This window comes from Scylla paramamosain, chromosome 4 (assembly GCF_035594125.1).
Source record: "Scylla paramamosain isolate STU-SP2022 chromosome 4, ASM3559412v1, whole genome shotgun sequence".
NCBI classification, from domain to species: domain Eukaryota; kingdom Metazoa; phylum Arthropoda; class Malacostraca; order Decapoda; family Portunidae; genus Scylla; species Scylla paramamosain.
Genome location: NC_087154.1, coordinates 26,481,436 through 26,507,026, shown reverse-complemented (window position 1 = coordinate 26,507,026; position 25,591 = coordinate 26,481,436). Strand labels below are relative to the sequence as shown.

The window sequence follows — 25,591 nt, the reverse complement described above, 5'->3', positions numbered from 1 at the left end:
CAGAAACGGGATTATGAGGATAGGACTAAATGTATTATGACGGTTGTGCACCTTTACTGGAACGTCATGACAAGGCTTTCCCTGCTGGACGAATTTTCTTCTTTAATGCCTATAACATTTTAACAGAATTTTTGTGCTAGGCTTTCATAAGACAAAATTACTTTTACTTTGTTTTCTCTCTTTTCTCTCCTGTGTCTCCATGCAAACAGTCTTTACAGTGCTAGGAAGGTTAAGGAAGGGCGACTATAGCAGCAAAACGGTTAATGGCCGAACAACCATGTGAGTTGTTTCGACATATTTTCACTTGTTTATACAGTTCCTTCGAGGCTCTTTTCTTCCTCTTCTTCTCCTGTCACATTAGCAATTTTTTCGTTATTTCTTCTTTTGGATTTTTAAAACTTTTATTTGTGTCAGAATATTTTTTTTTTCCTTTACGTTTCCTTTCAGATTAGCTTTATTTTTTATTATCCCTTCTTGTAACATTAGGTATTTTCTTTACTTTTTCCTTTCAAATCAGCATTTATTTTTTTTCCCTGTCAATTAGCTTTTACTCTATTTTATTTTTTTCCTTATGAATTACCTTTTATTTATTTATTTTTTTCTGCTGCCAGACTTGCGACGTGTCTTGGTGTAGAGCAAACCCTCCACGCGAGCACCATCAGCAGGGGATTCGGAGACAGGGAAAACATAAATAAGATGGCAGACTGGCTTCGACGTTACTGTTTGCGTTCTGTTCTGTTCCGGGAAAGCCTTTCATTAACTGCTTTAATGTTAACTTTTATGATCAACTTTTATTCATTCGGTGCTTTAAATCGTCCATCACTTCACCTACACATGACACAATGGTCCTGTATTCATTACTGGCACGATGGTGTAGTAATATATACTCGTACGAGTAACCATGAATGATTTTAACGAGTAAACATGAAACTACGCGTATAAGAAGATTTGAACTACTCGGTCGCTTGTTTTGTTACCAGTGGTGTCTTTCGATACTCAAACAATTCGTGTTATTTAGACAACTTTATGGAACTCGAGGAGCCGTAACAGTTTGTGTTCATTCAACCACGCTCTCATACTTTCATCATCAAATCTTGCAAAACACTCCAGGATTTGGTCTCATAATGGATTCCCACTTAACTATAAAATAACTTCCCTTGTCACTTGTTTCCTCGTTACTCGTTTGCTCGATGGCTCCATCTCTACAGGTGTTATTTATGAAGGAATAACAAGTTGTATGATATGAAAGTTATCGTATGCAAGTTACTTGATTTAAAAAAAAAATCAAAAAATAAAATCTACCAATGGTTGCTTTTGGCTGGTTCATTTGAGGTTCGAAACACGAGAGCGAGACACCGAGTGAGATACAGAGCTGTGGACGAAGGGACGTGGGATAGTTGCCTTAGTGCGTGTGTGCTGGTGGTTGTGGAAGGTCACGTGAGTTCTTCGTCTGGTATTCGTTTTGTATTTTCTTCTTCTCCTAAAACCAACCCCGTGTTTACTTTTCTTCGTGTTATTCTATTTGCGTGTTTCATCTCGTTCCGTCCTCGATTCCAGTTCATTTATTAGTTTTTCATGACTTCCGCTCTTGCTCTCCGCATCAATTCCTATTATTTTTTTTCGTTCTCCACAACTTCCTTAGCGTCCCTGCTACTTCTCGGTAAGTTATTCCGGCTAGTTCTCGGTACGCTCTTTTCAATACGTACTTCCACGTACTCGTCTTTCTACCTACCATCGTCGCTGGTGTACGTGTGAACTTTGTATCTACTTAAACGTTTGCGTTGTTTGTAGTTTTACGTACCTACCATCGTCGCTGGTGTACGTGTGAACTTTGCATCTACTTAAACGTTTGCGTTGTTTGTAGTTTTACGTACCTACCATCGTCGCTGGTGTACGTGTGAACTTTGCATCTACTTAAACGTTTGCGTTGTTTGTAGTTTTACGTAGTGCTTTACATTCATTCGTAACGTTTAACCATTATTATTTCACTGATAGGTTATTTTCACAATCACAGGTTATTTTCACAATAATCACAGTAACACTTGCAATTCACTTTCTATTCCCTCGTGCTTTAGATTCTTTCTCGTAAGCAATCTGGTACATTGCTTTGAATGTTGAAGGGTAAATAAATTGGGTTTGTCTTACGATGAAAATAGAAGTGATGGTGATAAATCTCTAGGCCATATCAAAGTGGGGATAAAGATAGCCTTATTCATACTTGGTCATACTTGGCCAGTGGATGTGAGTATTTAATTAGGATAACGCGGTGACTTCTTGTATTTTACTTAGCTCCTCCTAGAGTTTTCTACCCAGTTTTCTGTTCTTGGTTCTCCGTCATTCAACTCGTACTTGGTTTCTACCCATACTAAGTTTCTACCTCGAACCGTGTCCCCTTCCTGATCATGTCTCCACTATTTTTTTCCGGAGCTTTTAGTTACATAATTTCTTGCTAATTTTTTTGCTGCATTCCTAGGCATTGGGATGTACATGTATCTCGTTTTTGTTTGAATATGGAAATGTGTGGGAAGACTAATACATTTGTGTTCATGGAAAACTATTGCGTATCTCGTTTTTGTTTGAATATGGAAATGTGTGGAAAGACTAATACATTTGTGTTCATGGAAAACTGTTGCATTTCAGTATGTTCGTCGTGTATGTACATTGGTAAGACAACTCCATGGTTTCATCAGTATTCTCACCTACCATTTTCCTAGTGATACCTGACATGTGCACATTTTTTAACGCCATGTGCATGTATTTATCACCACCCTCTTTTAACGTAAGTGTGGAACCTATAGTGTAAGGATGCCAGTCGGTACCATTTTTGTTAATTTTAGCTTTGGTATGCCCTGAGTTACTGTATTTGAACTCCATTTGTTGAGATTGTGCTGTTATGTATTGCTCGGTCATGAGTGCCTCCAATCTGTAAATTGCATGCATGTTTTCACCATTTCTCCATAAGTATGAAAAGGTATGAAAGATGAGGTATTAAATGAAACTTCTCATTAGTAGTAAGGTGCCATTTGACCATGATGCAATAGACGGGTTTTAAAGATGTATTATGACAGTAAAATTCACTTTGCAACTGCAGGTCATGTACGGAAGCAGACTTCTTACGAGGCCACGAACTTGACAGGCAGATGACTCGGCCCAATGGAGGCCACGAACTTGACAGGCAGATGACTCGGTTCAATGGATCCCAGGACATGACTGCATCTGCTTTGCAAATTGTTTAAATATACTATACCTGTATAGTTATTTGTTGACCCTTCCTGTAGCATCATAATTACCAGTATGCCCAGAAATGAGCATTGCCAAAATTGAGGGCTTGGGGAAATAGGTCTCTTTATATATTTTTTTTCTCATAGCACTTGCAAGCCATTTGTATTTTACTGTTTAGCATTGCCATTAGAGAATAAAAATATCTTGAATGTTATTCCTCATGGCACTTGCAAGACCTTGTATATTTTTGCTATTGAGTATTCCTGTTAATCTGAAGATATTATTACTCCGACCAACTTTATATCATACTGATCTGGTGTTCTTTCTTCCAGGATTTGTTTGGGATTATGGTGTACTGCTGCTGTAACCTTCAGGCTCTTTAGTAACAATAGTAAAATATCTCGCTAACAACCTCCAGTGTGTTAGACTTTGTGGACTGGCAAGATGCTGGTAACAAAGCTGCAAAGGTACGAGAAAGTCAAGAGACTCAATCTTTATTGTGATTTTTATTTATTTTTTTTAATAAAAATTTTGAACACAAATGCACTTATCTTTCTCTGGAGACTCTTAGAAGTATCACAAACTTGCTCTCGGGCCTCCGGAGGCTCTTGGAGGTATCGCAAATTTCCAATTGACACCTAAGTAACGGTGTCCAACCAGTCATCAGGGTGCCTATGTACTTATCTGCTGAATGTGTTTTGTGTATGGTGGCCAAAAGGCTCAACTTTAAAGGTGACAAGCTATTTCTAGTGTTACATGAATTTTAGACCTAAAGATTAGGATGTGTTTATAGTGCATATAGTGAGCTTAATCTCTTGACACACTTGGTCTCTTAACTCTTACACACCATCCACTCCCATCCAAATGTGACAGGTTGTCTGCCTCTCAATCTTCCCTCAAATTAATCTTCCCTCTGTTTTCCTCCCTCTATTTAATGGCTATATGCATCCTCCCTTTATTTCTTGCCCTCCCTCTTATTTCCCCCTCTTTTGCATGCATGCAGTTATTCATATTTACACACTACACTTAAAATCCTCATTCATCCTCTCAATATGCCATCCTTGCATGCATGCATTAATATTTATTTACACTACACTTAATCTTCTCCTCCATCCTCTCAATATGCCATCCTGTCTTTGTTTAATGCAGCATCTTTTTGTCGTGAATATAATAATGTCTTGTACAGTAGTACAACCTATTGCTATAAAAGAAAAAAAATGCAAAATAGTTGGAGATGGGTTGGAGGACCATTAGAGACTCTAATGTTGGAAACCACCTATTGCTATAAAAAAAAAAATGCGAAATAGTTGAACTGAGATGGGTTGGAGGACCATTAGAGACACTAATGTTGGATGTAAGGTGTTCATGATATATGGAACGTGTGCAAATATGCCACCTTTATATATATAAAAAGAAAAGAAAAAAAAACAGTAGTCTCCCTACTGTAGTCTCCTACAGTAAAGAAATGTGATTTTTCTGCACAGGGAAGCCCAAGCCACCTGAGACATCAAGGAGGCAAAGTAGTGGCAGATGTGTGGAAGACATGAGGTGTACCTGTAATAATTTCACTGAATTAGCATTGTATGTAGTTTAACATAGTAATATACTGCATTACTACAATATAAAGCATAAAGTAAAATTTCAAGCATAAAAAGTAAACAGGGATTCATATTACTACAATATATTACAGCAATGTGGAAAAATTCTAACAAATACCGGAGTCTCTTGACCAGAACCTGTTTCCTCAGTTTCCATACAGAATCTGTTTCCTCAGTTTCCATGCATTTAATTTGGTGGAAACTGCTTTAATGAAGGAAAACAGCAAAATTTAATAATAATTGATTATCCTTAACAGATGTCAGAAAGGAAGATACAAAGGAGAACCTGTTGATTTCTCCACGAGTAGACACAAGACACCAGTAGTAGTTGCAAGCTGATGCAAACTGGTGCACCAAGAATTTTTTTTTCTTTACACACCCTGGAAAATAAACAAGAAACAGTTACTCATCAAAGCACCAAGAGGCATCTTCTCAGTCATAAACTGGACACATTTCTTTTTTAGTACTAGCCCTTTCTTATTCATTCTTTTTTAATACCTGCCCTTCCTTATACATAAGATAGTATTCTAAGAAGTATCAACAATAAAATACCATATTCACTAATACTAAAGCAGAAAACATTAAACAGCAAACTACTTAAACACCTTGAATGATTTCTCTCCAAAATTCTTGGGAAGCTTGAAAATGAAGTTGTGTTGATATCGCCATTACCACATACCTTGGTAAACCTGCCAAACAAACAGATGAATCACAAAGTACATTAATTTGTTTTTAATGGATTGTAAAGAAAACATTAATTTGTTCAAGAAATAAAAGGAATTTTGTTAGTCATGACATTCTGATGATTCATTTAAGGTTAAATGTAGTTCTGGTATTATAAATACTGCTACACCTTGCCCCCATCTCACAAGACAAACACCATTTCACACCTTTCCTTGCTTTCCTAACAGACAGACTGGTGAGCAGCCACATGAAATGTAGAAAAAAATAAAATAAAATAATAATAATAATAATAAAAAAATATTAATAAAAACCCTATTGTGGAAACAGCAGCATCACAAGGTAAGGTAGCAAAAGTAGCTTCAATAAGCAACTAATATTACTTCTCACTGGGCTGGTGTGCAGTGTTCTGGTGACGGATGTCATAGGCCGTCTTTCAGTCCATGTCATCATCCTGGTGCTTGACCTTCCCCATGGTTCTGATGCTGGCCAGAGTAATCTGAGTTCTTTCCTAATCACATCCACCAAACTGCAGGCTCTTCATGTTTCAGACTGTCATCAAAAGCCACATTAATGTTGCACAGTATGGCTGCAAAAAATACAGGTAAATATAGAAAATGCAAGTATGGCTTTAAAAAAAATATGTAAATATTGAAAATGTAAGTTGTAAATTCAACAGTGAGGAGAGATATTTTTGGAATAATGTTCTTCAAAACACTCTGATATATCTTGTTTTGTGCCCCTACATCCCACCCCTCCAAAGTTGTACTAAGTATTGAGTGTTAAACTAACTGTCATGTTTCAGTCTTGGCAATGAAACCTTGAAAGCCATTTAAAAACTAAAGTTAACTCGTAATTATTCTGCAGATGTTAGCAGCCTTTTTTTTTTCAGTGACATTTTTTTTCTAGCTACAAAATTTAATGTATTTTCTTTTGGAGGTATTTATTTTTTTAAAAACCTTGTACAAAAATCACATTCTGAATTTTGTCACCAAAAAAAATAAATAAATAAATAAAAATTTATATATATATAATATATATATATATATATATATATATATATATATATATATATATATATATATATATATATATATATATATATATATATATATATATAAAAACATTTAAGTTAGCCTAAAAAAACAATCCATAACTCCAAAGCACAATAAACCTAAACTAAGCCAATCAAACCAAACCTAACCTAACCAAATCTAACCTAACTCAACTTCTAGCCCTGCAAGACTAGTCTTGCCTAAACCTGTGGAATAAATAGGTCTTTGGTTCCTTTAACTGTAAAATAACAATGCAACTTATGGTAAATATTGCACAGCCAGGGCTGCTGTGCCATAGGGGGTCATGCAGGAAGAAGTGTCTATTCACCAGGTTGGCTACCCTGTTATTCTAGCCAGTCAAACAAGGAGAGGAAACTGTCTGTAAAATACCAGAGTAGCTCAAGTCTGCAGGTTTGTCAGTCCATTGGCAGCAATGTTGAGGGTTTGGTAGAATGAGGGACTGAGTTACAAAACCAACAGACTGATGAATTAAGACATTTTGGAGGTGTGTGTGTAAAAGTGGGATAATACTGGAATAACATCAGTGTTTCTTTCTAAGGATCAAGTTAGGTTTGGAGTCATTCAGTTCATTATCATCATTGCAAATCCCTTCATTGTGTAGATCATGGCTAAAAAGCATCATATTTCTGCTCAGAAATAAACAGTCAGTAACTGGAAATCAGTAGGCTATTTCATAATCCTCCAAGAAAATGAATCACCGAGTGCAGATAGGTAATTTTGAGGAGGGCAGACTGAAAGTCTCACTTCATGCCACTAACCTGCTCTCCACTTTAGTTCTGTCACAGTGTTCACCGATGTCACACTTCCTTTGTTTGATAACTAGTTCTTAAAGTGAGGGGTTTACGACGGTCATTATGTGACTTTCATCCTTAGCATAACAATATAGAAAAAATGTACTTTTGGCCACTAAAAATATTAAAATAGCTCAACACACACACACACACACACACACAGGCAGTATATGAGACAAATTTGCCTTTCAGTACCTCAAAAGCAAGACAATCCAGCTGGCACAAGACACTAAGGCAGAGCAGGGAGAAGTTCTGTTGACGTCGCTTACTCCACCAAAACAATCCCTTTCACGTTCCCTCTTCTCTGCGGGCTGATAAAAATACTTCATTTAGCCTCAAACAAATGGAAAAAAAATTGTCTTATTTATATATCTATTTATTTTTTATTTATTTATTTATTTATTCATTTTATTATTATTATATATATATATATTTTTTGCATTTATGGAGGAAGACTGATGCAGAGAAGGCAACATAATATTATTATAGAAATGCTGAATTCGATGGGATTTTCTTGAACATGATTAATTTTGACAAAGCACCTATTATCACTTTATTTTGTTTTAAATAGGTAGAAAACAATTATTGAATATACTTATTGATGATTTTAATTTGGAAGAACAATTAATAAATAGGGGCATTTAGAGATATGAACAACCGCTCTCCTCTTTTGCTATTAAGACAACAGGCTCTCACCCATACATTGAGAAAAAAAAAAAAAAAAAAAAAACGGAAGAGTGGACGGGGAGTTTCAACACTGGAAAATATACAACTGACGCGGACTTGTGCTGAAGTGCAAATGAGTGGTGTGGCGCTCCCTGTAACGCCTCCAACTCTACCCACACGACTAACGCAGAGGGAAGGGTACCACTGCTGAGGGAGGACAAGGATAAGGAGCGAAGGAGGCTGTGGGAGCGACTGTAAGCTGGCGGGCGAGAAGGCGATGGATGACCCCGTGTCGAGATGGAGAGGAGAAATCGCCCTTGGGATCCGAAATGACGGGGGTGCCATCCACATTCGTCCGACAGTTTTATAAAATGAGAAACTGAAGTTACAAAGAACTAAAAAAAAAAAAAAAAAAAAAAAAGAGATACCCTCAAAGTAGTAAGTTGTGAATTAAACTAGCCAATACTGAAATGACTGATTGAAACATACGGTAGTGAAGCCATGTGAAGCCATGCCGTGGTGCTTCCCAGTTCGTCGCCCTCCATCATCTCTATGAATCTTGAAGTTCAAGATACAGATACACGAGTTCCACAAAATATTATACCATGTTCCCTTCCGTAGAAAATAACCCTTCATAAGCTTAATTTTGATAAAGCTTTGTCAGAATCTAATATAATCTTTAATTTCATCATAGTTTCGTAATGCCTGTGTGCTGACATCACTATAACAGCATATCATTGTATAATTATGTTTGTTTTTGTAGAACATTTCTCCTTTATTAAATATAAATAATGCCAAGGAATAAGGCAAAGGAGGGAAGAAAGAATGAGTGTCTATCGACTTTCCTCTGTTCTGAGCCACATCGCGGTGCAGCAGCTGTTTTACCAGAAATGGCAAGAATGTATCGTCCATATCTGAATATTACCCGACTCGTGAGAATAACTCACGCTAACCATGCAATACACGGCATGTTTATTATTTCAAGAGCAAGTACTGTGAAGGCAAAGAAATAACACAAAGCCTTGTCGAGTGGAGGCAGAGGGGCCACGTCTCGCTTGCTTCGCTACTCGGCCCCATCCGGCGAGTGGCATTTGAAAATGGTAAATAAATGAAGTGTCAACAGAAATGCTGGCCGCGGGCATCCTTGTGTAATGTAAATATGACTGTGTCTCTTTCTGCTACACGCAAAACCCATGTGTGAAAATACTCCCCATTGTGCAATGCCAAAGGCCATCCAGTCACCGCGCCGCCTCTGAGGCTGCTCATCCCGTGCGTGAAAACATTCTGTGTGTTGCAGCTCGCCGCGAGGGGCAGGCGAGGGGAGCGACACCCTCAATACACCGGGCCGTCGCGAGACCCCCAAGATAAATTCAAGATAAATGGCCTCTCCATGAGTCGCGAGTTTACGCGGCCGGGAGATCATTTGGGTGGGAGCGCTAGCCAGCGGAGTGGAGCTCAATATTTAATGTCCTTTTTCTTGTCTCTCTTCCAGCGACGTGGTCTTGGCGTTTGTTCGAAGGATGGAAATGGAAGGGCTATTGACGTGGCCTTCAGCGGAGACACGACCCCACCTCCCGGCCATTCAACACGCGCTGTTTGCCTTCTCACACCGGCTCATCTTTGCTCAGCGCTCAGCACAATCCATGGCAGAGATGCTAGCGGAGCAGGCACTTCAAAGGTGCACTGAACACACAGTTATATTTTGTCGCCAGATTATTTCAAACATCCTGGGGCGGCGTCGACGGGTAGGGTTGTGCTGGCGGCTGAGGGGACGAGCACAGTCCTCATGAATAGAGAAACAGGTGTATTCACCACGTGTCAGACCACTGACTACAGCTCTTTGATCATTTCGGTTGCAAGGGGAGCAGGTTTTCCAACAAGGTGAGAGATCAAGCGGCGATGCGAAGACAGTTCTGTTACCGTCTTCCCTGTCGCTTCCAATGCAGATGTAGTCATGGACCTGCTGTTTTTGACACGAGATTCTTTTCATACGTTCCTTTCCCATCTTCCTTATACCACTATCGCCTAAATTAATGTACAGAAAACCAAGATAATGTAAAAGTTTTCCACAAAACCATACAAAACATCGCACATTTTACTTTCAAGGCTGTCAAAACATCGCAACTCTTCTGTCAGTGTGCAAACCGACGACTTCATGTGATTCTCCCCCAGGTTCACCTCATGTTACCTTTAATAACTAATCTGTTTATGTTGTGCAAACGAGACAAGCGTGTGGGGTGTGGCAGTGAAAGCAAACAGGGGATGAGGCAGAGGTACTTTATTTCTCCCGCGTTTCGGTTGTCTTTTGTAGAGTGCGATACAATCTGAAGTTAACAGCTGGAACGTTAGAAAAGCAAAGTCTATCTATATACCTGGCGAGCAATCCCATACGGGGTGGCCCAGACAAAGCAGAAAGCAAAGTACATCTGCTTCATTCCCTGTCTTCTCTCACCACCACATTTTTTTTTAATATGTTTGTTCTCATCATTACTTGTTATCAAAACTTCTACACGGTTTATTGAATGTTCATAAACGTCACTAAACAGGAAATCGACTGGTGAATCTTTAGAGTCTCGCTAAGGTTAAACAGTTCGGACAGGGCGAGGCGGGGCGGAGTCATGTGTGGAGGTGGTGCCGGGTCGAGCAGCAAAGTTTGGCTGTTGCAGGGCTCCTCCATCTCCCGCCTGATGCACGACTCTGCGTTACGAGGAGCCGCCGGATGGAGACAGTTGCGAAAGGCTCCACAACTTGGTCCGGGTCTGGTCACTAACCTACCAGAACTTGAGAAATATTGTCCAATACACAGAAGGGAGGATCTCCAAGCAGCCTTCCTTCTCCCAGGGATCTTCACTGCCTTTTACCGATGAGTGATAATGTCGTGGCTGAGATCTGTGTCTGGTATTGGCTATTTCTGTTTTCTCTATTTCTCTTTCTTCTTCCTTACTTTTTCTTTTTACGTCTTTTATTTTCTTGTTTTCTTCTTATTTCGTTATTTTCTTTTCTTGTTCTCTTCCATTAGTATAAAGTTAGCACAATAACAGATATATAATTTATAGTACACTATGACCATTTCGCCTTTATACTTCCGAAACCTTATCATGTGTAAAGTGTGCTTGATATGACAGGCTTCACAATCTAATGACCAATAATTCTACATCGTTTTCTCTTTCCGTGCCTGATGTGCATGATCCCTTGGCCCTTTCCTCCTTCCCCACGCACGGACTGAACCAATATGTAGTCTCTTCCTTGAACTGAACAACACAACACTTGAGGATAGTTTAACTTCACACTGGTGCGAGAAATAGAGACCCCTCCTCTCTTTCAGCTCCCTGGCGAGTCAGTTGATAGCCAACATAAACAAAAATCAGAGGATCTCAAAATCTTTTCCTCTCTTCATTCATCTCCTATCCTTCCTCCCTCCTCCTTCCTTCTCTTCCTCCTAACAGTCAAACTCTGAAATAATTTACAGAGAGGAATCCCTGACGCAAGGATCTATTATTCACTTTTTCCTTCCACACTACGCCATCTTTTTAGGGGCAAGGGGGACGTGGGGGGCTCGTCCTGTGATAAATGTTGGCAAGAGATTGATTGCCCGCGGCCCAGCGTCTTGCCCGCCGACTCCCGCACATTTACATACTGAAACCGTGGCCTTAGGGGAGGAGGAGGAACAAGAAGAGGAGAAGGAGGACGAGGAGGTGGTGCGGAGTGGAGACTAAATGGGAATGTAGAGGTATAAGGAAGTGTTGAAAGATGTAATAAGAATGGATTAACATTAAGTGGGTGAGTTCTAAGAGAAATAATAATCTTTCAACAAGCCATCACCTTCATCCATCAAGTCATCCATGTAATACGTAAGTGGAAACTCTCACACCTGGCCTGCCTCATACATTAAACCTAATTCACACACCCAACATACTTAATATGCTTCACGCATCTCACCTGCCTCACACACTCAACCTGACCCACAAACCTGACCTTCACACACCTAACCTGCCTCACACACTCAACCTGACCCACAAACCTGACCTTCACACACCTAACCTGCCTCAAAACACCCAACCTACTTCAGCACAATTGACCTTCCTCGCGCACCTGCCATACTTAACTAACATTCATACACCTGTTCTACCACACCCAGTACATACTTGGATACCTGATTATATTAAATTATATCTCCTTACCTGTATTCTGATCTTAATACCCGACGAGTCACCCTTTAAAATATTCGCTAGTAGAGCAAGAATAAATAAATACATCCATAAATAAGTAAAATGATAATGATGATAATGATGATGATAATAATAATAATAATAATAATAACAATAATAATAATAATAATAATAATAATAATAATAATAATAGTAATAATAATAATGAAGAAAAAAAAAGTGTACAGTTGCGCTAAGAACTTCTATCATATTCTGCTATAATATGTTTAAGACAAAAAAGAAATAGGTATGTAAGTTTCACAAAGGCACTGCCACGTGTAGGCCTGGTGGTTTCTTGTAGCTTCCTATATTTTCTCACTTTCTTATTTTCTTATTCGCAGCATCTGACAACTACCTCCACTGTCACACCCCCAGTTCTTGGTCTATGCGGAGTTCTTAGTATTAATTCATTAGTCGTCTTCAGGGACAGACACCTTCACTGAGCCTTTCATCCACCGTTCTTTGTCATCCCTGGTCAGAGCCCCTCTTACACTCACGCACACACAGACACACCATTCGATTTATTTCCACTTCTATTCGATTTCTAAACAAGATTGGACTTCGTAACATCAGAGCTTGGGACAACCGTACCTAAACCTAACCTAACCAAACCTCACTTCACCTAAACTAGCCTAACCTACCCTCACTTCACCTAACTTAACCGAACCTAACTTAACCTAACCTAACCTCATATGATTTACGCTTTTATATGGAGACAAGATAGGAAAGTTACGTCAAGGGAAGAGCATTATACTCTGTGGTAGCTGCTCAGGTATAATTCCCTACACCTGACGGCTGATCATCACACCTGTTCTCTCTCCTACACCTGGTATCCTATTGCACAACTCAAGTTAAAAGTGACCATCTTTGTTTTAAGGATGTTATTTAAGTTTTTATTTATTTATTTTTTTCATTTTTCTTTCCTCTTGGCTCGTTTTGTTTTTGTTCTTCCTTTCCTCCATCAATATCATCACCTAATCTTCTTTTTCTTTCTCCTCCTCCTCCTCCTCCTCTTTCTCCGTCTCTTCCTCTTCCGCCTACACTTCCTTTCCCTTTCATTATTCTTCTTCTTCTTTTTCTTTTTCTTCTTCTTCATCTTCTCTTTGGGGAAGCGAAAGGGAAGATGAAGAGGTAGGATGGGCTGAGGTGACAAAAGGAAGCCGTATGAGAGAGAGAGAGAGAGAGAGAGAGAGAGAGAGAGAGAGAGAGAGAGAGAGAGAGAGAGAGAGAGAGAGAGAGAGAGAGAGAGAGAGAGAGAGTGATGGAGTGGATGAGGAAGACGTAATAGATGATCGAAGGGACAACGAGGACGAGGAGAAGGAGGAGGAGGAGGAGGAGGAGGAGGAGGAGGAGGAGGAGGAGGAGGAGAAGGAAGCATAATATATAAATAGAAGATAAAAAACAGTAAGAGAAGGACAATGAATAATTTATCTTTATTTACTATTACTTTTTTTTTATATTTATTTGTAGTATTTTTTAAAGTTGGATTTACAATAGTATCTCCTCTCGCCCAGTTTTTTTTTTTTTTTTTAACTGTTCCATTCTCTCTCTCTCTCTCTCTCTCTCTCTCTCTCTCTCTCTCTCTCTCTCTCTCTCTCTCTCTGTTCTTCAAGGGCGGGCGTAAAGTAAACAAGGACGCCAGGTGGAGCTAACAAAAGGCCACATATTTACTTCTTTTCACGGGTCGAGTTGTCATAAAAAAGAAAAAAAAAATGTGCTTACAATGATCTTACCAAGTTTGTTTGAGAAATATACATACGTAGCGTATCTTATATTCACTTTTTAGGTATGTTTAAAAGTTCATCCCTTTTTTTTTATATATTATCATTTTTTTCTTTCTTTATTTATTTATTTTACATACGTATAAAGTTTCTCCAAATCAATGTAGAAATTTGCTATTAAAATGTAAGGAGTTTTCATCATCATCATCATCATCATCATCATCATCATCATCATCATGTATTTTGATTCTTGTAATTTTCTAATACTGGAAAAACTGCACACACTGTTTTACACCTGCCTCACACACACATAGATAAATAGATGGATAGATAGATATCACATTCACAAGATAGATAGACAGAGAATTATGGACAGATAGACATATACAAATAAATAGACACACTCAGACAAATAGATAGATGGAAAGATAGACAGACAGGTAGATACAAATACATAGATGCACAGATGGATTGACACACACACACACACACACACACACACACACACACACACACACACACACACACACACACACACACACACACACACACACACACGTCAACTTGTTCTCCGTCATAATCGGTCACCCGCCACACACAGTCAGGACAGCCCAGCCTACCTGCGCCTCCCTTTTTTCCCACACCGCATCCTCAAAACTTTTTTTCTTTTCTTTTTTTTTTTTTTTTATCCTTCCCCTTCCCTTTTTACTCTCACCCTCCCTCCCTCTCACCCCGTTACCTGGAGGGAATGCTTGTTGGAGGAAAGGAAGGGTGGTGGGAAAGAAAGAGAGGAGAGAGGAAGGGGTGATGGAAGAAAGGAAAGGAGGAAGTGAATGAATGAGGGAGTGCTTGTCTGGGGTGGAGGAAGGAGAGAGGAGGGAGTGAGGGATGAAGAGTGAAGGATGATGGGTGAGGGAGAAGAGAGGAAGGGGAGAGTAGGGAGAGGGGACAAGAGACAGATGGGGAAAGGAGAGAGGAAAGGAAAAAAAAAGTTGACTGAAGGAAGGAAGGTGAGGAAGGGAATAAAAAGTTTGGTATAGGAAGAAAGAGGAAGGTAATGATCTACAGGTGTTGCGATACTTTGAAAATAACTAGAGCACCTCGTAAGATAATGTTTTGTAGATACTTTTCTTCATATCAGCAGTTTACGTAACAAGAACAAACACAAGGAGGAGGAGGAGGAGGAGGAGTAGGAGGAAGAGGAGGAGGAGGAGGAGGAAGAGGTGCAAAAAAAAGGGGGGGAGCCACAGATTAGACGCAAACAAGAAAGTATTCTAAGGGAGCAACTTAGGCACAGTACACACGCAACACATCAAACTTAAGTTACGAAACGTGGCAACCCATTTATACACGACACAAAACCATAGAAAAAGAAAGAAAAAAACTCAAACACTTCACATGGCCATCAGTAAAAAAATGAGGAACCACAAATAAAGTAGCAAAAGAAAAAAAAGAAAAGAAAGTGAAAAAAAGGGAAAGACGAGGGAGTGGAAAAGAAACGAGCGAAAAGAGAGGATACATTTACAGATTCCTCTTCAGCCACCTGCCTCTGTGACGTGACGTTAGTGTCCCTGCCTGAGCGGCCACTCGCACCGACCACCTCAGTCCTCAGGTCAGTGCTCACCTTCCCTTTCTTTCAGGCGAGAAGAACGGCCAGATGACTGAAGGCAAGGGAAGGACAGGAGAAAGGGTGCGTAGAGAAAAATGATGGACAAATGAAAAGAGAGAGAGAGAGAGAGAGAGAGAGAGAGAGAGAGAGAGAGAGAGAGAGAGAGAGAGAGAGAGAGAGAGAGAGAGAGAGAGAGAGAGAGAGAGAGAGAGAGAGAGAGAGACTATTTTAATTGATAGATGCCTATAAACCCATTCAGTGGTAAGTAAGGTTTCCCATAATTTTCTAAAACTTTAAAACACTTATTTTCTTTTACTACATGCAATCTTAAGTCTACTGTGGCTTTCTTCCAACAAATACTGATGTTCTAAAATACAATGCATAGATAGAATACAATTGGAATACCACATACACACGCATGGAAATACAACCAACACACTGATTACGAATGAGGAGGTGATACGTATGTGTCCTTTTGTCATGGCAGGCAAGGGAGGAGCTTCACCTGCATTTCTCTCACAGGTTTGCGTTCTTGTTTTTTCCTCTGATGTTTCATATTTTCTTTAAGTTCTCAAACAGTGTGGAAGCTTTGAAGCATTTTTCTTTTTATTAATCCACGCCGTTAGTCATTTGTAGGAACCACTTGAGTTTTTGGTCGTTCTCCTGTGTTTTCAATATGTAATTCTCTTGTTCATTCGCCATGCTTTGCTACTCTGAAGAGCGTCTACTAAAATTAAGCATTTCATGTAATCTCCTTTTATAATATGATAATATTCATAATAAAGGAAATCTATTTGATGTTTTTTGATCAGTCTTGTTGGTCAGATATCCAGTCTATCTTATCTCTTCTTAACTATATTCATTACTTAAATGACTAAACAAATCTCGTACTCTTGAGCTTTGGTTTCATACAATTAATTTAATAGCAACATAATCGTCCGCTCTCTTCTACATCCATTATGATGTGCCACTATTTTTCTTCTTTCATTTTATTCTGAATAAATTTAAACCATGTTACCATTGGAATGCTCTGTTATTTCCAGACTTAAATCAAGGATACGCTTGAAAACACTCTATTTTGATAAGGCTGAGAATCAGACATGCTGCTACAATAGACGAGGAGCCTTCGCCATTACTATTATGTATCTTACTTTAGACTTAATACAACCAAAGGGAAAGTTTGCTGAATACAACCAAAGGGAAAGTTTGCTGGAAAGCTGGAAGGAGAGCAAGAAGACAGGATCAAGTCTTGGATGTGATATTGGAACACCTTTGGAGGTAAATAGATAGCGGAGGATCTCGTCAGACTGCCAGACGAGAAAGGGCGATGGAGAGCCCTGGTCGCCGACATCACCCAGCAGGCACTCCAGTAATACAGCGAGTCTCGTAAGGACCAACAAATTTGCTACTGTTTGTTCTTCCTTTGTGAGCCTTCGTGTTCCCGTGCACGTGGGCATCTGGCGAGCAGTGGCAGCTCCCCCAGCAGGCCAGGGTAGGGGTGTGGGCACGCGGCAGACGTAGCCCGGCCATCGGCTGGGCATCACCCTAGGATACACCACGACCCTTGAGTGCTGCAGACACACCGCCACCGCTACCGCCACCACCACCACCACCGCCACTCCCTCTTCGTGCCCGCTGGGTGTGTATTTGACATTTTATCAGTCCATCCATTTTTTAGGTATCTTATTAAAATGTCCAACGTAGAAAGTCATCTTTGAAAACTTGAATGTGTTGGGGAAGGAAAAGCGCAGCCATGACTCAGTTGGCCTGTAAAATTGAGTGAATGAAATGCTTGGCGCCGCAACTACGAAGTTATGCGGCGCTGTGCTCTGCGTGCGGGTAGCTAAGGAAAATCACCAGTATTTTGAATCTTGAACGCAGTCAGTATTTATTTACGCATTTCTGTAGTTTACTAATGGCTGTTTATAGGTTGACCTCAGGTTCCACGATAAGCATGTTGCAGGGAGGACGTCTTGAAAGAAAGGTGACATATGCATCTGAATATCCTCGAATCTCAATACGTACGAGTCTAGAGAAGTCAGTCGATAAATTATTCTAATGTCACGAGTACTGAGCGGCGTTGAGTCTTAACCCACCCACTGCTACATGCAACTTCCAAACTTCTTAAAATTTCCTATTACTCATGAAAATAGAATAAATATTGCATTATAGCGAATGAGTCAGATGATTATTAACTCTAGTATGAAAAAAATATCTCTGTAAACTTAATCAAGCACTCTAATTCAAAAAAAATAATTATCTAATCGTGTGTCTCATTAAAATTAGAGAGTGCACTTGTAAATTAAAATGATGGACAAATGTTTCAAAGGTAATGGCATCCAGAACCTAATGAAACTGATGCCGTGGCACTAAAAGGGTTAAAGTGTTGCCTTCCTTGCACGATGTCCTCCTCTACTCTCTCCCTGTTCACGCAGTATATCGTTCCCGCATTAATCTTCACCTTCTGAGTAGCCTATTCGCTTCCCGTGAGGACTGGAGAGTGTAATGGCAAAGAAAACGGTAGTTCCCGATGACAAACTATTGTGAGAGAGAGAGAGAGAGAGAGAGAGAGAGAGAGAGAGAGAGAGAGAGAGAGAGAGTGTGTGTGTGTGTGTGTGTGTGTGTGTGTGGCCAGCCTCCCTCTTCCCCACCGTGGTCATTACCAGCTCACAGTCTCTCAGAGTCTGCGCCACCGCTCTCTCATCTGTTTGCAGCGTTCGGCAACTTAACTCACCCCAAACTTAATGAAACATCACTCAAGATGTTCATAAGACGTAATAAAGAAATATGAATCCTAAAAACTCATTCTCGCAGCCCAGCAAAAACCAGACCAGTATTCAAAAAAACACACGATCGAAATACAGTCCCGTATAGGCGTCGGGAGCAGCGCGCGGTCGGCAACCCCGCTCCCGCTGCATATATCAAAATGGCCGAGGCATCTCCCGCTCCCCAGCAAGTCAGGTAGGTTATTCCGTCGATTTCTTGGTTCGTTTGCCGCGATGGGGGAGACCGCTGGCCATGAAATGCGCAATAACGCCGAGGATGATTAGAAAACATGGGAAATATACTCAGCCAGCCACGAACACATTGTGCCAGGGAATATTTTCAGCGCCAGGTCTTGTTTGTTTACGTGTGGCCGGCAGCGGAGAGGCGGCAGGGCAGCGAGGCCGCGGCGGGTGCATGACAATGACTGAATGATGCGTGGGAGTAATGAGCAGGAATGTTTATTAGTGTTAGGTCAAATGATTGATTACCACATGTGAAATACTCCACGGTTTGCTGCAGCTTGCTCTCTTGCACAAATGGTTACTGACGAAAATAAAGTTATACTACTGTTTTATTACTTATGTTGCCGTTATTATGGAAATATATTAGTTATGTGGTTATGCTTTTGTTTTTGCTGTAGTTTTGTTGTTAGTATTACAATAAATGATAATAACGATAATAATGATGATGATGATGATGATGATGATGATGATGATGATGATGTTGATAATAATAATAATAGTAATAATAATAATAATAATAATAATAATAATAATAATAATAATAATAATAATAATGATAATAATAATAATAATAATAATAATAATAACAGTAATAATGACCAATATTGTTATAATTATCATTATAATGATTTTTATAGTTATTATCATTATTGTTATTATTATTATTATTATTATTATTATTATTATTATTATTATTATTATTGTTATTATTAATATTGCTGTTCTTGTTGTAACAAGACCGTACAGCTTTAAACATAACATTAATTACAATTTTTACAATAATTAAAAAGTTGCATGAGTACTGATTAGTAATAAAATTCTCTCTCTCTCTCTCTCTCTCTCTCTCTCTCTCTCTCTCTCTCTCTCTCTCTCTCTCTCTCTCTCTCTCTCTCTCTCTCTCTTAAATGTGTGTGTGTGTGTGTGTGTGTGTGTGTGTGTGTGTGTTTATCTAACTATAGTTGCATAGATGAATAGATGAATAGAATAATAGGGAAGCAAAGAGAAACCAATTAATTTCAAAGCACCATTACAAAGAGCCAAACATCATTATAGTTGTTTTTTGTACTAATGCCTCGCTGTTTAACCGTCCGTCCTTTAATATTTTTTTCTTTACCTGGTTTACTTTACAAATCGTTACTTATCTTCGTTACGGTTTGGTAACTCTTGCTAAAATTATAATGATTTCCTCTTGCACTTATTTCCTTTTTTAACTCGTTTATGTTCATATGTATGCACGTGGTATATTATTTCAGCTCTTTCTAGCATCTTATTTTCATTTCTGCCCCATATTTTCGAATCTATATAAAAAATTAGTTCCTTACGAAACCCTATCTTATTTCTTTCCATTCCCGTACTTCCACTTCCTTTATCGCCCTTTTTTTCAGCTTCCTTTCCCCTTCCTCGCCATCCGCTCCTCCTCCTCCTCCTCCCAGTCTCTGTCCCTGTAGCCTTCCCCTTCTCCCTTCCTCCCCTCCTAGCGTACTGGCGGCGGGAAATGGCTTGGAACATTTTTTTCTTCTCCCCTACAACCCTACAACCCTTCCTTTCGGCCTACATCCATGAGTTTTGGTTTTTGTGAGCGCTTCCCTCTCCTCCTCCTCGTCGTTCCCCCCCTCTTGCCTGCCTACCTGCTTTATCAAATTACGCCACTGTCGGGTTTCTTCCCATCCTCTCTTTGGCGCGGTTTTTGCTGCTACCTGTTGTGTGAGGCGTCATTGTGAGGCGGGACATAGGAAGAGAGGCCTGCGACGGCTCGGGGAACAACTGTAACCCGTTTTTTGTGTGTGAGAGATCCTTTAGGTACAGAGGGACTTTTTTTTTCAACCTCTATCTTCTTTTTTTTTTTATCAGCCTCCTTCCTTTCCTCCTGCTCTTCGTTATTACGGTGAATTCCTGTAACCCTTCTCTCTCATTCTCTCTCCTCTTTCATTCTCCCTCCGGTGCCTTCATCTTCCCAGACAATAAATTTGATAAAAAGGGTCAAAAGCTCTATTTCTCATCCGTCAGCCGCGTCCACAATGGCTAAAAAGGCATCAAAAAATATGAAAACTCTCGTCGTTGATGAACAATGTAGGTCCTGGCGGCCGTCTTGGGAAGGTCGCGGGTACCGAACTCTCGCCACCTAGGGAGATTTGGTGATAGAGCCATTGCTTAAACCTTTCAATGCGACAAGAAAAATCAGCAGCACCAGAAGCAATGTGTGGTCTTTATAAGTTTATACAAGAGAGTTAACGATGGAAAAAAGAATACATTTTGCAATTTCTTTCCAGTTCAAAGATTGGAAGTGGCAATAAGCAAGCAAATATGTCTTAGAGTGATTGGTAATCAGGGAAAGGTGTACCAAGTGGCAGTCAGGTTCGTGAAGCTAAAGGACTTTTTCTTTTTCTTCTTCTCCTTTCGTCATTTATCTAGAGAGAGGGGTTGGCATGCCCCATGTTAATCTCCTCCAGTTGTTTCTGTCCCTTACATCTTCCTCTGTGACTCCCATCCTTTGCAGCTCTACCGCAATTCTATCCCTCCATCTCACTCTGTCTTCCCTCGATCTTCTTTCCTCAGCTGGTTTTCTCCAGGCTCTTTTAATCGGTTACTGGTCTTCTCTTCTTACTAAGCTAAAGAACTCATTGCAGTTTATTACAATGCCGAGGAAGATACAAGTTGGTGAGGCTTTCATGTTCTTCAATAAAAAAAAAAAAAAAAAAAAAAAAAAAAAAAAAAAAAAATATATATATATATATATATATATATATATATATATATATATATATATATATATATATATATATATATATATATATATATATATATATATATATATATATATATATATATATTGATAATTTTCTATATCTTTTTGTGAGGAAGATCTTCAATCATTATTTGAAAACAAGTTGTGTTAATTGATACGCTCTTAAAAATTAAGGGAAAAAAAAAAAAACTAGATTTCATAATAATAATGAAAAGTAATGATGATGATGATGAGTGGTCTTTTTATCAGGAACATCTTCAAGTGTTATCCGAAAACAGCTCGTGCAAACAAGACACTTTCATAAAAATCAAAGAAAAACCTAAATCTGATAATAATATTAATGACAAGTTCTATATAATTGCGCCTTCCTACCGCAACTGATTTATTCTCTCCCTGATGAGACAAAAAAAAAAAAAAAGGAAGAAAAAATGGGGAACGGGCGTCTTTAACGAGGCAGGCGAGGGTTTTAAAGATCAAGTAATCATGTGAATGAGTCAAATTTACCTTCACTTCTTGAGACATAATTAAGCGGCAGTCACGTGTTTGTGTTGGTGGTGCTTAGCGTGTTCCTGCCCCCGCCCTTAGTTAATACTGTTGGAAAACCATTAAGAAAATCTTGGTAATGGAGTGAGTTACCAGGCGCCAGAGAGACAGTGCTGTTTAATTGATACAAAAAGTGAAAAAAAAGTTAAAAATACATCTTTTCCATCTTTCACTCGTGTCCCGAACGTTTGTAATTGCCCAGTTTTCGTTTACCGTCTTAATTTTTTGTGGTTTAATAATGTGAATCATAGATGAGGACGTATTTTTCCTCGCCAAAGTTCAATTAGAAGTCTCTCAAGTCACGTCAATGCGGAATATAAGATAAACACTAAAGAAAAACACCACAACATTTTTCCCACTCAACTATTGTGGCAGTAAATATTTGTATGACGTGTCCTGCGCATGCGTCGCTGGATTAAAGTGAAAAATACTGGATGAAACTAGAGGTGACCAGAAAACACTAACACTTCACCTCCAGTATATCTAAACTAGTTTGTGAATATTTATATGACATGTGCTGCGCATGCGTCGCTGAACTAACGACATAGAAAGAACTAAAGATAAACTGAAAACACTTACACCTCACTTCTAATATTCCTAGACTAGTTAGTAAAGTTATCCTATCAATAACACTAACGGCTCACTTCTAATACTTCTAAACTAACCTAACCTAACGCCTCACTTACAGTACTTCTAGACTAACCTAACCTAACACCTCACTTCCAGTACATCTAGACTAACCTAACTTAACTAAACTAGCCAGTAAACGTCAACTATAAATAACTCCCAATCTAGACGAGACTCCCCTGAAAGCCGGCGCCAGGAAAACGGGGTGGCAGTCGTCTCTTCTTCCCCGTGACGAAGACTGACGAGGACTTTTCAAAGGCTGGAAGGTGTTCATTTGCACGTCCCGAAGTGACATTCCCGCGTGATCAATACAGCGGACTCCACGAATTAATTGGTGAGAGGAGGAGCATGCATTTCGGGCCGTAATTGGTAGCGCGGAGAGGAGAGGGAGGCCGTGCGAGTAGGCGCGGTGGTGGTCTTGCTTATGGGCCTCCTCCTCCTCCTCCTCCTCCCATTACTGTTCGCTGCCTCCCTTCAGATATTGCTGTTTCTATGCTGTTCGATTCATGATGACTTTGATTTGCTGCTGTTGCTTCTACTACTACTACTACTACTACTACTACAACTACTACTACTTTACAATGATAACTCCTGCCACTACCTACGTACTGCTACAAAATAATAACAGTTAACAGCTCTTTCTTTTCCCTTTAACAACAATTTCTCCACGCCTCTCCTTCTCCCCCTGAAAGAACCAACCAACCAACCTAACCAACAAACGCATAGACACAAAGTAAACATTCTCCATTATTCACTCACCCACGAGAACAAAATACCTGACGCAACGGACGGACTGCAAATCACACCTCTTTTACCTCTTAAGCTTGACAGTTTCCCCGGCCGTAAACTGAAGCTTTGCCGCCACAACGCAGCCAGAAATGGACCTCAGTGTGTGGAAGGGGAGCGTCAGGCATCACCTAGCCATCTCAACGATACTTTTTAAGGATACTTTTTTCTTTTCGTGTTTTTCTTTTTTTTTTCGGGGTGTAAGCTTCTACCGGTGAGAGAGAGAGAGAGAGAGAGAGAGAGAGAGAGAGAGAGAGAGAGAGAGAGAGAGAATAGAAATACTGATTGAATGATTGATTGATGAATAGAAAATAAAGAGCGGTAAAGAAGAAGGAAAAAGAAAAATAAGATACCACGATGAAGAAGAAATAAGTAGAAAATAAAACAGAAAATGTGAAAATGAAGTAAGAGACATGATAGAACAGGAAAGAGAAGAGGAATCTAAGAAAAAATAGCGTGGAGAGAGAGAGAGAGAGAGAGAGAGAGAGAGAGAGAGAGAGAGAGAGAGAGAGAGAGAGAGAGAGAGAGGATCGAGTACCGCTGCCGGCATATGGAAGGGATTGAATCGAGGTTAATGAGCCTTTTGTTCTACTTTTTGTGTGGTCAGGCCTTTGAAGTGCGATGCTCTATTGTCTTGGCGCCCAGAGTTTCCCACTAGCTTAATTCACTCGTTTTCTCTGCCACCTCAACCCCTCCATACCTCCTTCCGTTTTCTTCCTTCGCTCTACTTCCCTTGGCGATAAAAATGCAGACTGTCCGGTGTAAAACAAGAGGAAGTGCACGTTTTCAGTTTCAGTCTAATTTAGGTTAAATCTTACAAATCTTGGTGTCTTGCGTTACGGAATGGAGGTAAATAGATGCAGTTGTAAATTTAAGGAAAGATATGATAATCCGGTGATGGAAAAATAGTAAATAAACAGTTGCATTAATTGTAGTAGTAAATCCGTTAGACGTTTTTTTTTATATCTAGCGGTAAGTCATGGAAAAGGAGTAAATAGCTGCAATAGTAAATCTGGTGAAAATATTATAATCTAACTGATGGAGCAAATGGTAGGAAAGTTCGAATGATAGTTGAAGTAAATTCGTTATATGTCCGTATGTTTAAGATAAGGAAAATTAAAAACCACTTGCAATATAATGGAAAAAAGTTGATAAATGTTCGCATGACTTACGCTGTAATGAAAAGCTGCAATAATAATAATAGTAATAATAATAATAATAATAATAATAATAATAATAATAATAATAATAATGATGATAAAAACCGTAGTAAATCTATTCAGTCGTTCGCTTTTAGGATTAAATAACAGTAGTAAAAGGAAAAGTGAGTAAAATAAATCAATAAGAAAGGAAAATGAACGAAGACTTCAGATTAAATTTGTTTTAGTATTTTGACGATTCTGAAGGAGCGACATTTACATTTTGTAGAGTTAGTTATAACTGACAACCTGTGGCATAATCTCTCTCTCTCTCTCTCTCTCTCTCTCTCTCTCTCTCTCTCTCTCTCTCTCTCCTCTCTCTCTCTCTCTCTCTCTCACGCACATGGACGGGGCACATGTTTACGTGTGTGGACATCATGAAGTCGGATTAATCTTCATGGTGGTGGGAACACGAGAGAGGAGATGGGAAAGGAAAGGGGTAGAGGGAGGGGGAGGGAGAAGTGATGAGAGAGAGAGAGAGAGAGAGAGAGAGAGAGAGAGAGAGAGAGAGAGAGAGAGAGAGAGAGAGAGAGAGAGAGAGAGAGAGAGAGAGAGAGAGAGAGAGAGAGAATTACATTATACGAAAATACGAAAAATTTAATAAGCAATAATGTATACACAACAAAAAAACAAACATAGCACACAAATATACACACATACACACAAAAAAGAACAACCAGAATAATTACGACCACACAATATAAATGCGTTAATTTCTCTTAAAAAATACTTAAATAATACAAAAATATTACACTTCGTACCGTTTTTTATCGCCGCGCCACATGGCAGAAGTTTTAATGCAGTCAACGTTATTCATGTCCACTAAGACTGTCTGGGGATGACAATGCACAGCGGGGGAGGTGATGTGGCTGTGGTGAGGACGAGACAGAGTGGGCCACATTCTGAACCACTTCTCCGCCGCACCTCCACTATTTCAAAAGGCTCTAGTCGAGGTGGCACGAGTTTCTAAGGATATTTTTACTGTTCTAGTGATAGATTAACACGATTTCTACTTTATAAATAGGAGAAACAGTCTTGAGAACCCGGCTAATCATATCTGTGGCCTCTGAAAACAGTCGTGATGAGAGAGCGAGTCATTTCTGAATACGA

The 25,591-nt window shown here is 39.4% G+C and overlaps 3 long non-coding RNA genes across 4 annotated transcripts in view; 2 read left to right on the top strand and 1 right to left on the bottom strand.

Moving 5' to 3' along the window:
• Nucleotides 1-1,405: 1,405 nt before the first annotated feature.
• Nucleotides 1,406-3,252, top strand: LOC135099920 (uncharacterized). The gene is made up of 3 exons (XR_010268442.1): nucleotides 1,406-1,437; nucleotides 2,641-2,779; nucleotides 3,092-3,252. It is a non-coding gene; the product is annotated as an uncharacterized LOC135099920 (long non-coding RNA).
• Nucleotides 3,253-3,333: 81 nt separating this feature from the next.
• The window catches only part of LOC135099919 (uncharacterized), a 51,530-nt gene continuing 29,272 nt past the window's right edge, over nucleotides 3,334-25,591 (bottom strand). The window contains exons 2-6 of one of the 2 annotated variants that reach the window (XR_010268441.1): nucleotides 7,564-7,679; nucleotides 5,885-6,090; nucleotides 5,426-5,509; nucleotides 5,107-5,200; nucleotides 3,334-4,776 (exon numbers count right to left, since the gene is read on the bottom strand). This is a non-coding gene — a long non-coding RNA (uncharacterized LOC135099919). Of the gene's footprint in view, nucleotides 4,777-4,887; nucleotides 5,201-5,425; nucleotides 5,510-5,884; nucleotides 6,091-7,563; nucleotides 7,680-25,591 lie in introns of those variants that run through there. The other variant, XR_010268440.1, reaches the window with a different exon arrangement.
• The window catches only part of LOC135099921 (uncharacterized), a 56,483-nt gene continuing 49,237 nt past the window's right edge, over nucleotides 18,346-25,591 (top strand). Inside the window, exon 1 of the long non-coding RNA XR_010268443.1 lies at nucleotides 18,346-18,533. This is a non-coding gene — a long non-coding RNA (uncharacterized LOC135099921). The remainder of the gene's footprint in view (nucleotides 18,534-25,591) is intronic.